A 15,810-nucleotide genomic window follows, 5' to 3' on the forward strand; every position below is an offset into this window, starting at 1 on the left:
CCGAAAGATTTCTTTGTTGTTGTTTGTTGTTGCTAAGTGTTTATTTGCTTCATCTAATTTTATAAGGTCGAATTTAGCTTTGCGCTTTCATCTCTCCAAACTCACCATGCTGCAAACCAACAAAAAAACATGCAAAACCCTCATTTAAATTAGGTATGTCTCCAACACGTTTGTACCAATTATGCAATCTCAACCCCACATGCAAAATTCTAGATTGGGCATGCAAATTAGGCTGCATTCCAGGCAACCCGTAACTCATATTTTTCCAACCTCCTACTGGTGAAAATCCCCTGGAATGGCAGTTAAACCTGTGACTTCCCACCCACGAACTCGTACTAGATCGATCCGAGCTTTGATGTCACATACACAACAATAGTGGCCCCTATGGATACGGTGTTATGCAAATTGTTTATTACAACAAGGTATTGCTCTGACGTTATTTATCAGCAAATGTTCTGCATCATCAGCAGCTTGTTGAGCCGCATTATGTAATAAATTCCCATTATGTAACAAAAGTTCAAAATGTAATAAGAATGTCACGTCATCTTGCAATAAAGCCGCATTATGTAATAAGCTGAAGCATTTTGTAATAAACTACGTCAACATATTATATAGTACATTTTTTCACGTTATGTAGCAAGTTATTACAATTTGAGAAATTTATTACAAAATGCACTTGACACATTGTTATTTAAAAAAAAATAATAATAACATGGTTCATTATGTAATAACAATCTAAATTAATATAATTTCAGAGCAATTTAGAAGAAATTAGTCACAGGAGCTACAGGTAATGGAATCAGAACTTTAACCACACAGTTTAAAGATTAATTTAGCACATTACATTTTCCTGAAAATAAAAATGTGTCAAGTGCATTTTGTAATAAATTTCTCAAATTGTAATAACTTACTACATAATGCGAAAAAATTTGCTACATAATGCATTGAGGTAATTTATTACAAAATGTGTCAGTTTATTACATAATGCGGCTTTATTACAAGATGATGTGACATTCTTATCACATTTTGAACTTTTATTACATAATGTGAATTTATTACATAATGCGGCTCAACACGCTGCTCCAGCGTTTGCTAGTTTTCAGTCCATTGAGTGCAAGAATAAATCAATACCAAATACGTATCCAAATATACAACTAACGGAACATAAAAGGGATAATAGCTTCTATTGCCTTATGCACTATTTTTACTCCTCTGTTTCCCTCAAATAAATAAAGAGCAAACACCTTTGGCGATAGAAATGATTGTAAATGAGCATAACATACGGCCCACCATTCCAGTTTGTTTACATCTAACTACCACAATTCCTTGCACTCAGGCAGTTCAGTGTGATTTGCCTGGAACGTTACAGAGTCGTGGCTTGAAGTCTTGATGTACAAGCTCAAAAACCTGCCTGGAACGCAGCATTAGTACACGCAAATTGGGATCTTAGTAGATCTGGCCCTGAGGCTGAAATTTTGTATTTCCCTATAAAGGGTTAAGTACGTACAGCCTTGTGTTCAGCATTTACATAGAAGGATGGAAACCAAAATAGATGTCACCAGTAACTGTCTAAATACACATAGACAGTGCAGCTGCCAACAGTTTCAGACAGTAATTTCCCCTTTGTTGCAGTTCAGCAGTGGAGTGTTGTGGCTGACTCGCTGCCAAACAGATACAGACAAAGATCCCCGCTGACCAATGTTTCTTCTGGAGGAAAAAACACAAAGCTGTACATGTTACCCAGGGAGCGTGGCTGACTGTGGAGCCTCTTGAATTTTTTGTCTCCATTTACTGTAAAGTGACCACAGCGTTCACGTCCAACACCAGAGGTCAGTGACATGGTAGGGATTTTTGACAATGTCTGCCAGCTGTGCAGAAAAAAGGCTGTAGGACAGACAGGAAAACAGGTACGAAAGAACACTGGACAGTCAGGCAACAGCTTCCACAACAGCTTCTTCCCAGCCACAGTCAGACTCGTGGCACAAGACATTAAGGAGGGAAGGAAGTACCCCAGGACACGTGTCCCCCACACCATCACAGACACTTAACAAATACCATACTTTTAACTGAATGTGCAATAACCTGCTCTACATCCCAGTACTTTTAATTCAAATGTGCAATAACTTGTTTGTTACCTCTCAGGACTCTTACAGTTTTTCTCAACTGCTAAAACACATTTCATTAAATTTTCCCCCATTTTTCCAAAACTCTAAACACAGCACACTTTTCTAAAGCTACATCAACAAAACTACACCTTCTCTCTTCAAAATTCAAACTTTCACTCCAAAACAGTTGCTCAAAACCTGCAAAAAATTTAAACACTATACACATCATTACACACTACAAAAAAAAAAAAAAACAACTGAAAACACAGTGTTCAGTGTGTGAGAATGTTCTTTTTTTCCACAACTGCCAAAGCATATTTTTAGAAACCTTACAGCATCTGTTCTCAGAATATATCACTGTAAAGTACTGGGCCTTCATAGATGTGTGTGTCATATGAACAGTATGGAAATCTACAGAAAATACAGTATGTACACTACTGTACTATATCACAACTCTTTGCAAACACTACAGAGGATCCAGTACACACAACAATACTCATTGAAAACAATGTTCAGGGTGTGATGTTTTTACCTCCTGGTGGAGGTAAAAATTGTGATCGCTTTGCTTTGTGTGCGTGCATGCATGTTTGTTTGTTAGCAAGATAACTCAAGAAGTTATGGACGAATTTTCATGAAATTTTCAGGAAATGTTGATACTAGCACAAGGAAGAAATGATTACATTTTGGTGGTGATCAGGGATGGGGGGGGTCCACGGGGGGTCAATTGTGTCTTCATGTGAAATGTGTTTATGGTTTTGGCAAACGGGGGCTACTTTTATTAAATGTGTTTAGAGGACTGGTCATTTGGTTTAGAGAATTGGCTTTTGTGTTTTAGCAACTGGGAAAAACTGTAATATTGATACTATTACTCTTTTTTATAATACTCTATTTTACAAATGTGTATCTGAGCTGTGTGTGCAATAACAGTTTTTTTTTTTTTTTTTGTATGTTTTAGCTGTGTTTATGTTTTGTATCTGTCTGTTTTTGTCATATCTTTACTTTTTCATCAAACTCACTTAATAGGTGCAAGTGTGATAGTATAGGTGTAATAACAGTTTTTGAAGTATAAGTGGTATTGAAAAGTCATGGCCAGATAATTTCATCCTGAATGGGCCTTATTACTTTGTGGCTTACTGCACAATAATACAATACAATAAGACATGTAGGCTACATTCCATAATGTACTAATAATGTTCCGTACTGTACATAATGAAAGCTCGGCCCTGCAAAATGATACGACATACAGTATTAAGTAGTGAATATGTGCGAAACAGTTGCACAATGTCACCAATTTTATAGCAGAAACTGCAACTTAAAAATGTATAGATATGCGAAAAGCTTAAATCTTACCTTTTCAAATCAAACCTTGACTGTTTGTACTGCTGCGGAGAATAAGTCGCAGAGGTCGAATTGCAATACACTCTGCACTGCCTCTGTAGCAGCTTCAACAGCCTGTTGAATAACAGTGTCATGGCGTCAAGGCTCTTCCAGATGGATCTCTGAAATGACATTTATTTAAGTACACTGCTGCACATAAAGATGGAAAAAAAAAATATAGATATTTTTACATCTACTCATGAAATAGTTGTGGCAATGTGATTTATTCTTGATGGATAAAGTGTAACTGAGACTCAGCATGTAATCATTGTACCTGGTCAAAGGTGATTACTGATGTGTGTAAATAGGAATAAAAAGAGCAATATGTCTGAAAACAACATTTTACAACTTTATGGGCAATGGTGTGGTTAAATTTAGAACACTCAGAAACACATAGTTAGAGTAAAATAATGAACAGAGCATGATTTAAAACAAAAAAAGATGTCATTTAAAAAATACACACAGTGTGTTTGGTGACATTTTATTTTTTATTTTATTTTATTTTATTTTTTAAATAGGGACAGTGCATATTAATGAACATCTACAACAATTGCAGCTGTAAATATGCCAGATTGTAGCAGCAGTGCTAATTTCCATCTGTAGTCCCTAGGCAGGTGACAAGAAAGACAGCTGACAAAAAGGCAAAATATTGTAAAAGACATCATAAAAAGACAGTAGACAGAAATGCAAAACATCCTATAAACACACAGAACAACACAGTGAGAATGATCTACTGATGGTCACAGGCTTGGCTTTCCTTCATCCAATGTTCAAGTTGTGATTTGAAGGAGGCATATGATTGTGAGTCTCTTATGCTCAGCGGTAAACTGTTCCAATATTCAGTCCCAGTGACTGAAAGTGTAGTTTGTCCAAATGTAGTGCACCTACGTGGCACCTCACAGTCTCCTCGAGCTGTGGCCCTGGTGACCATCCCACTGACAGAGCGGGATTTGATAAAATCTGTCAAGGGAGGAGGGGCAAGTCCATGCAAGACTTTATATATCAGGCAAGCATTTTTAAAATTCACAAAATTATTAAAATTAAGAAATTTATATTTAAACCAAACCAGGATCTTCTGACCCTAGTTTAACCAATAAAGACCCAGTGCTACTTTTGTGGCAGTTCCCAAATATTTTCTCCATATTTAACCTTCTAAAGTAATTTATCACCATTTATTGTAATACCATCCTCTTTATTTTGCTTTTTTGCAGTGAAAACCAGGTATTTTTCTATATTTAATTCACTGATCACGTAGATGTTCATAAAAGCTTAAAGTAAATTCAAAGGTTATTATATCAGAAACAGAGAAAACTGAAGAAAAAGTGACTTTTTCAGCAAAATATATCATTAACTGATCATAAACCAAGTGTGTCCATCCCAGTGGTGGCTGCTCGTCTTTCAGAGAGGGGAAGCTCATTGTCGGCTTACATAAAAAAAAAAAAGTCAAGTTATTTAAACATAAATTCAGCCCTCTGTTCCTTTTTAAGAAAATGGTCAGTGACCTTATCGTACCAACTAAACAAGAAAACGTTGAAATTACGTTAAATTGAAACAAGGAAGTACAATGAGTGTGTTTTATTTACAGTGCAAGAAATGAACAAATAATTTCATCGTGGTTTCTCTCTTGATTTCACAGCAGAATGCACGATGGTATTAAACTATCAAGTGAAGGAGTAGATCTCAAAATAGCTGTCAATCAAATGGGATTCAGCCTTTCGACTGATCCTCCAATCAGCACGTGGAATCCTAGCGTCTAGCCCAGCTGAGCTCCGCCCACAGCTCCATTCACCCCCAGAGACGCCTGGCGTCTGGGGGTGGGACATCATGGCATTTATCCAATTACCGTCCAGTTTTGAGGCAATGAAAAAAACTGTTCCACTCAGTCCCATTGAAGTGCATGGACGCTGAGCGTCTACAGGCAAATGCACTGAGCAGAGATCGTATGAGAAAACAGCGCAACGGGAATGTATGAGAAGTGAACAACATCGAGTCCGCTGATTTGTGATAAAGCTGATTCTGAACAAACTCGTCTGTGAGATGAAGGTGTTCTAACATATTCGTAGTCAATGAAATGTCAACACAACCGTACATATTTAACCATTTAATTTTTGTAATTTTAGGGGAAGCTGAGCTTCCCTTGCAGTCTATGAGAAATCGCCACTGGTCCATCCACTGTGATTTATCCAACTCCATGGGTTTTACTGGTGAATTAATGTTGTAGAAGATGACAGTGTTTCCATGTTCAGTACGGAGCCTCTGAACGTCCAAATGGGTCATATCTGATGACCACGAAAGGATGACCAACTATATTTTACACCAATTACTTACATGGATTGATAGGATTAGTGGATCAACAGGCATTACACATGTTAAATGAGCACATGGTTTTGGTTGATAGTGGATGCTTGGCTCTTTATGGGTTCAACTTCAAAACCTCAGGATGAGCTTAGATGAAACTCCGCTGTCTGGAGGAACATACTGGGTGTAATATATCTACTCCTGCCAGTTGAGGAAAACTTTCCTGACTCACTGGGATTTTCATGATGCTGTGGCGAATCATCACTCTCCTCCTTTCCTTTTCTGAATGTTGTCAGTTTGACATTGCCCCCACAATGTGAAAGAACCTTTGAGCTGCATCTACACCCTGACAAAGCCCAGTCTTGACAAACACCAATGTCTTTTTATTCTGTTTTCTTTTATATACCAACAGTGATTTGTTTCCTTGGATACGTTCCGTCAAACAGCTTCTTTCCCAACACTATTTTTCAAAGTTTCTGCCAAAGCATCCTGTGCTCAGCGCCACCCAAGAACTATCCAAACAAACCAGACACCTTTCAACCCTGTTCAAGAATGTTTGTGTAATTTGTAATTCATGTTTTTCAGGGACACAATAATACATTAACCTCAAAACCAGGAAAGATTAGTGCAGGTTTCCAGCCCTATCTACTGCAAGATAGCGTGAAGATCAGTCTGGCTGTGCAAGAATACAGGAAAAATAGATTGTAATGAAAAGTTCTGTTCTGATTATACGTATCTGGGGTTTGAGGAAACATTCAGTTTAGTTGGTGCAGAATGCTTACACTTAGATAAATACATTACTGTTTTTGCAGTTTTGTTTATATGTATGTTTTAACATCTGTGTGGAGTTTACATTCTCCTCATTTCCTTCATTTTAAACAATTTTTCTGTGGTATTTTTAAATATTACTTTCCTTTTGTTTTGCTGTTGGATGTGCAATGTGTTAACCCTTTACAGGGCACTCATACAAATACTCTGAAATTCAAAATGTCAACCTTAGTGTGTTATTGGAGAACATAACATGATTTTATGACGTTTGTGAAATTCTGCAAACTTTTTTATTGTTGTGTAAAAATCTAGGACAGTGAAGTTACCATATTTGGTTCCTTACGCATAAGTGGAAAAAACATCCAAGAATATAAAAAAAACAAAAAAAACAATAAGAAAAACACACGTAAGGTGAAATGAACATGTGTTTTAGAACATTAGAACATCACTTTTAGAACATCAGACAAACATAAGTGCTGATCCGGACCCCTGTCCACATCCACATTATCCCTTTGAACATCATTCCTTACATTAGTACCATTCCTTCATGGTACCTAACAAAGCAGTAATGCTGTGTTTCCACTACATGATACTGGTTTGACTCTACTGAACTTGGCCTTTTTGTGTTTCCATTATGTAAAAGAAACTGGAGTCTGGAACCCGTTACTAGTTTTTTGGTATCTGCTGGGCTGAGGTTCCAAAACTGGCAGACAAGTGATTGGTCAGAGAGTTGTCTCGGCATCATTGCATCATCAATGTACAACCTGCCATTTTTAAAAAAAAACAAAAAAAAACAGATTCTGAAGTTTATAGAAAATATACTGGTAGGTTAATCCACATGATGACAGCCCGTAAAACTACACCGTGATCAGTGTCGAGGAGGTTCAGACATTTCTGTCCTTGGTGGCCAACAAAAAAATTCAGCATGAGCTTGACGGGGCAACACGCAATGAGCGAGTTTATCAACAACTCTGAGCAGACGTCAAGGAAGTTACGTGCCATGTCGGTATGATCTCCAGGTACTCTAAAGTCAGTAGTATCCTGTAATGGAAAGGGCCTCCAGGTGTCACCACTGAACACAGAAGTGAGAACCCAAACGCAAGACCCGGAGTCAGATTTAAAGATCCCAAAAAATAATTTAATAATGAACCCAGAAAAAGATGAGTCAACGGCGGTCGTCAGCAAAACCATTATCTGTGTTAGAAATCCACCGACGCAGGTGAGGTGCAGACGTGTGGTAGATTACCAGACAGACAGGTTCAAACTGGGTTTCTGAGCAGAGGCACCGACCAGGGACAGGCAGAGTTCAGATAGGAGGCAGGCTGGGTCATACACAGACAAGCAGGGAATCAGACTGAGGCACATATGAGGGACAGGCAGAAAACAGAGTACTGTAGTAGGCTTGGGTCGATCACAGGGATGACAAAATAAAACAGGAAATGACAGGACAACACAAAAACACTACTGTCTGGTAGGGCTGTGCATTGGCAAGAATGTGGCGATGCAATACAAATCACGATACTAGGATAACGATACGATATATCACAATATATCATGATACTGTTAAAAAGGAAATTTTTTGTTTGTTTCTTTTTTAAAATGATTATTTCCTTGAAGAATTAAATTACCCCAGAAATATGCACAAATACTAAACACATTTTTATTTGATCACAACAGGATCTAATACTATATCACAAAATGTTCCTGTGTTCAAACTTGAATTATGTTTTACAGACATTGCAGTTTAAGATCCTGTTCAAATGTTCATATTCTATTAGTTCAGAACTAACATCAGAACATTATTTTTGTGCAATCCCAACAAAGGAACTAACATTATTTAATAAAAGAGTGTTAAATAATAATAAATAAAATATTAACAAAAAAAGAAAACCTAAAAACTAAAATGAACCTCCACAATATCTGCATTTAAATAAATACCAAAAAATATCGATACAGTACTTTTTAATATTGATACAGTATTGTGAAATGAAATATCGTGATATATTGCAGAACCGATATTTTCTTCCACCCCTACTGTCTGGGAGCAGATGTGACACCAGGAATAGTACCTGGTACCTGAGTTGAGTCAAGTCAAGCCGGTTCCATGTCGTGGAAACGCAGCATTACACTCCCTGTTCATGCAGAGGTGGACCTTACAGACCCTGTCGACCACACTGGGCCTGTAGATTGTCACCTCACTGTCCTCACTGTAACTGCTGCTGTCACTGTCTTGTAATGTATGTGGAAATGATCAAAAATAGTCACTTGTCTGACAAAGGGTTAAGTAGTAGGCTTCACAGATTAGCCGTTAGCTTTGTCACACTTGAATATTCTAGAATAGGGGTGTCAAACTCATTTTCTTCTGGGGGCCACATTCAGCCCAATTTAATCGGAAGTGGGCCGGACCAGTAAAATAATAGAATGATAGCCAATAAATAATGACAACTCCAAATTGTTTTAGCACAAAAAATAACATTCATTTATGCCAGTATTTACATTTACAAACTATTCAAACAAAAAGGAAGTGAATAACCTGAAAAAAGTGGAATTTGTTAAGAAATATAAGTACAATTTTATATATTACTCATATACAGGGTGGGGAAGCAAAATTTACAATGAACATTTAGTTGTTTTTTCTCAGCAGACACTACGTCAATTGTTTTGAAACCAAACATATATTGATGTCATAATCATACCTAACACTATTATCCATACCTTTTCAGAAACTTTTGCCCATATGAGTAATCAGGAAAGCAAACGTCAAAGAGTGTGTGATTTGCTGAATGCACTCGTCACACCAAAGGAGATTTCAAAAATAGTTGGAGTGTCCATAAAGACTGTTTATAATGGAAAGAAGAGAATGACTATGAGCAAAACTATTACGAGAAAGTCTGGAAGATACTATTAAAGAAGAATGGGAGAAGTTGTCACCCGAATATTTGAGGAACACTTGTGCAAGTTTCAGGAAGAGTGTGAAGGCAGTTATTGAGAAAGAAGGAGGACACATAGAATAAAAACATTTTCTATTATGTCCATTTTCTTGTGGCAAATAAATTCTCATGACTTTCAATAAACTAATTGGTCATACACTGTCTTTCAATCCCTGCCTCAAAATATTGTAAATTTTGCTTCCCCACCCTGTGTGTATATATATATATATATATATATATATATATATATATATATATATATATATATATATATATATATATATATATATGTATATATATATATATATATAAATAAAATATTCTGCCTCAACTTATCATTTATACATACGCATTACAGATCAGATCTACAAAGGCACAAAACATTTAGTAACAGGCAGACTATTGTTAAAATTGCACTTAATTTTCTAAAGACATTTCAGGTTGATATTTGTTCAAGTTATTCACACTTAAAAGGATAGTTTGTAAATGTAAACATTTTCATAACTTAATGTTTTTCGCACTAAATCAAAGAGAAAAATTGGTGTTGTCATTATTTATAGGTTACTATGATATTATTTTTGAGTTTGATGCCCTAACTTGCACTTTGCAAATTCATCCTGCAGGCTGGATTGGAACCTTTGGCGGGCCGGTTTTGGCCCCCGGGCCGCATGTTTGACACCTGTGTTCTAGAATATGATTTGTAATAACAAAAGCCTTATACATTCAGTTGTATTTGAATGCATATAAAGATAATGTCTTTGCCTCAACAAATAAGAGATACTGGGGTTTCTACTGATATTACAATGGCAGGACTTTTTTCTTGGTAACTGAGTGGAGTTGCCATATGGGAATCAGAGACGTGATTGGCTGACATGCTGAACTGTTTAAGTACTGTATATAAGTACTATGTCAGCACAGTCTAGTACACTGTGACGTGGATACGGCTTGTTTCAATGTGAGTTTTCATCTCATGCTCTGACCTCAAAAATGACTAAAAATGATTAGACAACACATTTCTGACTGGAGCTGAGGTGATTACTTGACATGACATGGCCTCACAGCAGTAACGTACGAGGGCCATTCAATAAGTTCATGGCCTCACCCAGAACAGAACAACACAGACTGATAATTTATATTTTATTTTTCAACATAATCTCCATTTACAGCAATGCACTTGGAACATCGATGTTCAAGCATCACTATCCCATCACGAAAGAATGTAACATCCTGTATTATAACAACCAGTATTTCTGGGTGAGGCCATGAACTTATTGAACAGCCCTCGTATAGGCTGGACCGATGCTGCTGACAGTCCAACCATTTCACTGCAGAGGACAGAGATGAGGGTATGTATAAGAGTCAGCCTTCACACACTTCACCCTCCTCCCTTTTCTTCCTCTTCTGCTGATCCGCTGCAGATGCCAGCCTAGTTTCTAGTAAAGTGGGGCTGTGGACGGTTTCATTCTCTGAGGCTTCCAAAAATGCACCAGTGGGAAGTTCACAGTCTGCTTTAAATCTGTGCCAGCCAGAAACATCACAGAACATTAGCATAGAGTTTTATGTAAGTGTTAGAATACCATCTGTGTCGCGGATGAGGATCCAGTTTTAAAACCATTATTACAAAAACCCGTAACTCTCTAAACAGCTGCTAATTATACATAATGACTGTTCCCTTGTTCGTCTTTATACTCGTCACATTTCAAAACCTCCCAAATAAAATTTGACAGATGAATACGTGAAATTCACAATCGGTGATCATACTGCTTTACATGCAAACTGGCCTATATGAATTACCCACTTCAAAAACAGAAGAGAAAACAGAAAAGTGAAAACTAGAGGCAGTCGAGTCTATCCCTACTCAGATCTTTTGCCCAAATTCATGATTCATAATGATCCTCATTTCCACATTCATTATATCTTATTTGCCGTATATAAGGTCTGTTATTATTTAAGGCCATTGTTCATGTTCTTTGTTTATTGTTCTTAGTTTTTTTTCTTTTATAGAATAGTATTAATTACCAAGATCCACTGAAAGGATGGAAAACCTTTTGTGGAGATGTAAACATCCATGATACTTCTTACAAGGTAAATGTATTTTATTAATTTCATTAAACATAAAAATGATCTTGAGAGTAGGTTGTTAATATCCCAAAGGTGATGAAAGGCCCAATCCCAATTCACCCCTCGGCCCTCCCCCTTACCCCTCCATTTTGCATGTTCACGTGAAGGGATAGGGGTTTCCCAATTCCCAATGAGTCAGAGGGGAAGGGCTAAGGGGCTCTAGAAACAGAGATTTTTCAGGACCACTCTACAAATGGAGGGGTAGGAGAAATCTCCCGTAATTCTGTTTGAATCATTGGCAAGATGGAGGTAAAATCAGTAAAAAAAAGTGCAGCAGTGTGATGAAAGAAACACACAAATGTACGTATTTTCTTTGTGTAGCATGGGGGGCGGAAGATGGAGTATGGCAGTACTTCATTTTCCTAAACAAAAGATTGACAACGCCACCTGGGGAGAAGGCCCCGGGACCTGTATCAGTTTACCAAATGGCTGCGTAGGTGAAAGCAGAATAAGTCAGAGGATGTGATTAATTACAAACGATAATCTTTATTTTATAATAACACTTTTAAAAATAGACCTATTTATTTTTTAGCAAAATTAAAATTCAATTATCAAAACAGGACAGTCAGAGAATAATAAACCAATAGACAACACAACAACATAACAGTAAGCAAAGCAACACCAAATATTTCAAGCAAATAAATCACAGCAACATGCACAGCAAAATTAAACAGCAAAATACGATAAACTAAGCAAATAAAGAAACATGCAAAGCAACAACAGTAAAATCACACAAAGCAAATTAAGCAACAAATAACACACACATGCAACCTCACTCACCCTGAACATAGAATAAATCCAACTAAAAAAAAAAAGACAAAAGGAATTAATTAACCTCTGATGTTGCTTCAACACACGCACGCCGGCTGTAGCGCAACGGCATGTACGCGCACCTGACGCACAGTTGCAAAGACTGGGGTCCAAAAGATGGCACTCAGTGTAGGGACCCCATTGACGTGCAGATGGGCAAAACAACGGCACCTCTTGAGGAAGGCAGAGGCAGCGGGTATGAGCCAGGCCAAGCGCTGCAGGTCCTGTTGGCGAAAGCACGTGCACGCGTGGGCTGCAGAAGGAGGGGGAACGCCGCACGAAACCACGGCTTAATCCCAGCAACAGCCGGAGAGGGAGTTGTGGCGACACGAAGCCGGCCAGACACACACCGGCCGGAGAGCGAGGAGGAGGGGGTGCGTGGTAGCCACCCGGTAGTTGCACAAACAGCTCTGGCTGGAGATCAGGTACCCAGTGAGGGAGTGATAAAGCCCCAACAATAACTGGTTCGTACGCGCTGCTTCTCCGAAACCCACCTGAGACTGAATGAATGCGTGGACTACCCACTACGCCTTATAGGCTCTGTTGGTGCCACCCACTAATCACCTAGCAGGTGCGCACCAACATGCCACATTTGTAAACAACTTAATAATTTGATCGACATTTAATGCTGTTTTAATGTGTTATAGACCACATTTCTGTGGTTTATAGTTGATAGCTGCAAAAAGATGACCAAAGCCCATGGAACAGAGACGGTTACAGCTACTGACGGCATGGGGAATACTTTCGGGAACAAAGTTGTCGCATCTTTTTATAGTAGCATCGATGACTGCTGATAACAGGTCTGGAAGGGTTGTCCCATTTCAGCTCTGTTTCAAGGGGTAGTGGTGTGACAGGTTAAAATGCCTTATTTTTTTTGTAACTTAAAAAGCACGTTATTTCTTTGAGATGTTCTTAATGGGTTATTAAGACATCTGGTTGTTCTCAGGTATTACTATAGATTTGTATGTATTGCTACTGAAGTGCATGGGTGCAGTATAGTTACATTTCTGTTTAGTTAATGAGGGAAAATATGGGTTTATATAAATTTAATATTACATTTAAAACTGTAGTTATTAAAATCATTACATATTTTGTTTAAAAAAAAAAAAACTAATGCATTTACAAATGTTTTATGTGAAATAAGCGCTACACTGTTTTGTTCAGTGTTTCATGCCTGATCGGTTCATACTGTCTAGGAGGAAGTTGCTGTGTGCATGTGTGTCGTTGAGTTGAGTTGAGTGTTGTAATGGCGGCTGTTGAATAAATCACGGACGAGTGAGGACACATAGCGAGGCCGTGGTCATTTCAATCACACATACAATGCAGCCATCTTCTTCGAACGTCCGGGCGGAGAGCGCAACAGTGGCAAGTGCAAGGGCCAAGGGGGAGGGCCAAGGGGTGAATTGGGATTGGACCAAAGTCTTCACTCTTCTACTCTTCTATTAAACATATCGTCCATGCCCTCGGTGTCTTTTAGTGGCCTGTGAATTGCTCTGACAGGTCATGAAACAACATTGTCTCTTCTATCTTTTGTCAGTGCAGTTTATATTTCTTGATTTTTTTTTTTTTTTTATTGAAACTTTTAACCCTCTGAGTCTTAAACAGCCACCGGCATCCAAAAGCCACCATCAATGTTTAATAACTGTTGAACCATTACTCATATCAGTACATTTAAATCATGTAATAAAATGCAGTTTCTCAGATGTGTATTTCTTGACGTTCAGAGGCTCTGTAGTGGACAGAATGTTCTGCAATATTGATTTACTGACAAAACTCATTAAGTTTGATGGATGTCACTGCTTGTCTTTTCATTCAGTTAGTGATTTTTTCTGAAAAAAAGTCACTTTTTCTCCAGTTTTCTCCATTTTGATATCATTATCTTTATGAACATCTACATGATCAGTAAATTAAATATAACAAAATACCTTACTTTAACTGAAAAACAGAAAATTTAGTGAATAATATTATAATACATGGTGATGAATCACTTGGGAAAAGTTAAATATAGAGGGGGAAAAAATCATTGGCCTGAATAAACACAATTAAAGTGAGTAGTCCTTGAGGGTTAAATAAGGCAGTTAACTCAGATATTGATTTTAGATTATATTTGGCACTGCTGAGCTATGTTGTGGGAGCTAAATAAGCAGATATTACAGTTCTAAAATTGATTGACCTAAAGGTGATTTATTTTTAATAAACAGCCACATATCTAATAGCAGAGGTGTCAAACTCATTTTTAGTTGAGGGCCCACTTTCAGTCCAATTGGACCTCAAGTGGGCTGGAGCAGTAAAATAATAACAGTGAAAAAAAGTCAGACTACATCATGAAAATGTTTACATTTGCAAAGTACCCTTTAAAGAAAAATAAGTGCAATTTCAACAGCGTTATGCCTCAGTTTATCATGTACACATGTACAGTACAACTTACAGATCACAGTGGATCTACAGATACACAAAACATTTAGTAACAGGCAGAATATTGTTTAAATTGCACTTACTTCTATTAAAGAAGTGATATTTTGCTTTTTTAAATAGAATTCTGCATTTTCAAACATTTCCCTGTGGTCTACATAAACTGTAAATGCTCTGCTTGGGTCTGAATTCTTCATTAATTCAACTCCACAGGTCCATCTTCAACCCTATTTCTGAGTAATGACACCAGAAAGGTCATTTTGAGCGCTGGCCCTTTAAATGCAAATGAGCCACTTCACACCCCACCCCCTCCAGGTTGTTGACTGTGCTGCTCTGTCCCATTCAGCCACTTGTGTTCATTAATACAACCCACAACTGAACAGTTTAGGTAATTGGCTCAAAGTTTGGACATATTTTCAGTATGGACTACAACCGCTGCTGCTGATAAACAATTATGTCGTATTCGGAGAAATGTTCGTCTGAAGTCTTGACCTTATATGTGCAAATGTGACGTAACTAGTTATAGACATAAATTATGTAGGAATTCAAATAGGTTGTAATAATCCACTTGATTTTAACCCAAATGAATATAAAGATAGTTTTGCAGCACCTGGAGCTGCTGTTGCCTTAGCTAGAACATTCTTATAAAAGATATTTTTAATGTCAACAAGCATTTCTCCTCATTAAATAAAGGTTAATGAAACATGTACTAATGGGAATCTTCAGTAAATAAATAAATAAATAAACACACAATTAATTAACCTGCCCCCCCAAAGGGGAGGCAAGGGTTATTGTTTTTGATTGGGTTTGTTTCTTTGTTTGTTAACACTCTAGTAACAGAACTATTAATTGAATTCAAAACAAATAGAGTTTATAGATTACCAGTGACCCAGAGTAGACATGGTTATATTTTGGGAAAAGTAGGTCAAAGTTCCAATTTTTTATGAATTTTTAAAATCTTTTTTTCAATCTTTTTTTTCTCCCATTTA

This window comes from Sphaeramia orbicularis, chromosome 6, assembly GCF_902148855.1.
Source record: "Sphaeramia orbicularis chromosome 6, fSphaOr1.1, whole genome shotgun sequence".
Classification (NCBI taxonomy): domain Eukaryota; kingdom Metazoa; phylum Chordata; class Actinopteri; order Kurtiformes; family Apogonidae; genus Sphaeramia; species Sphaeramia orbicularis.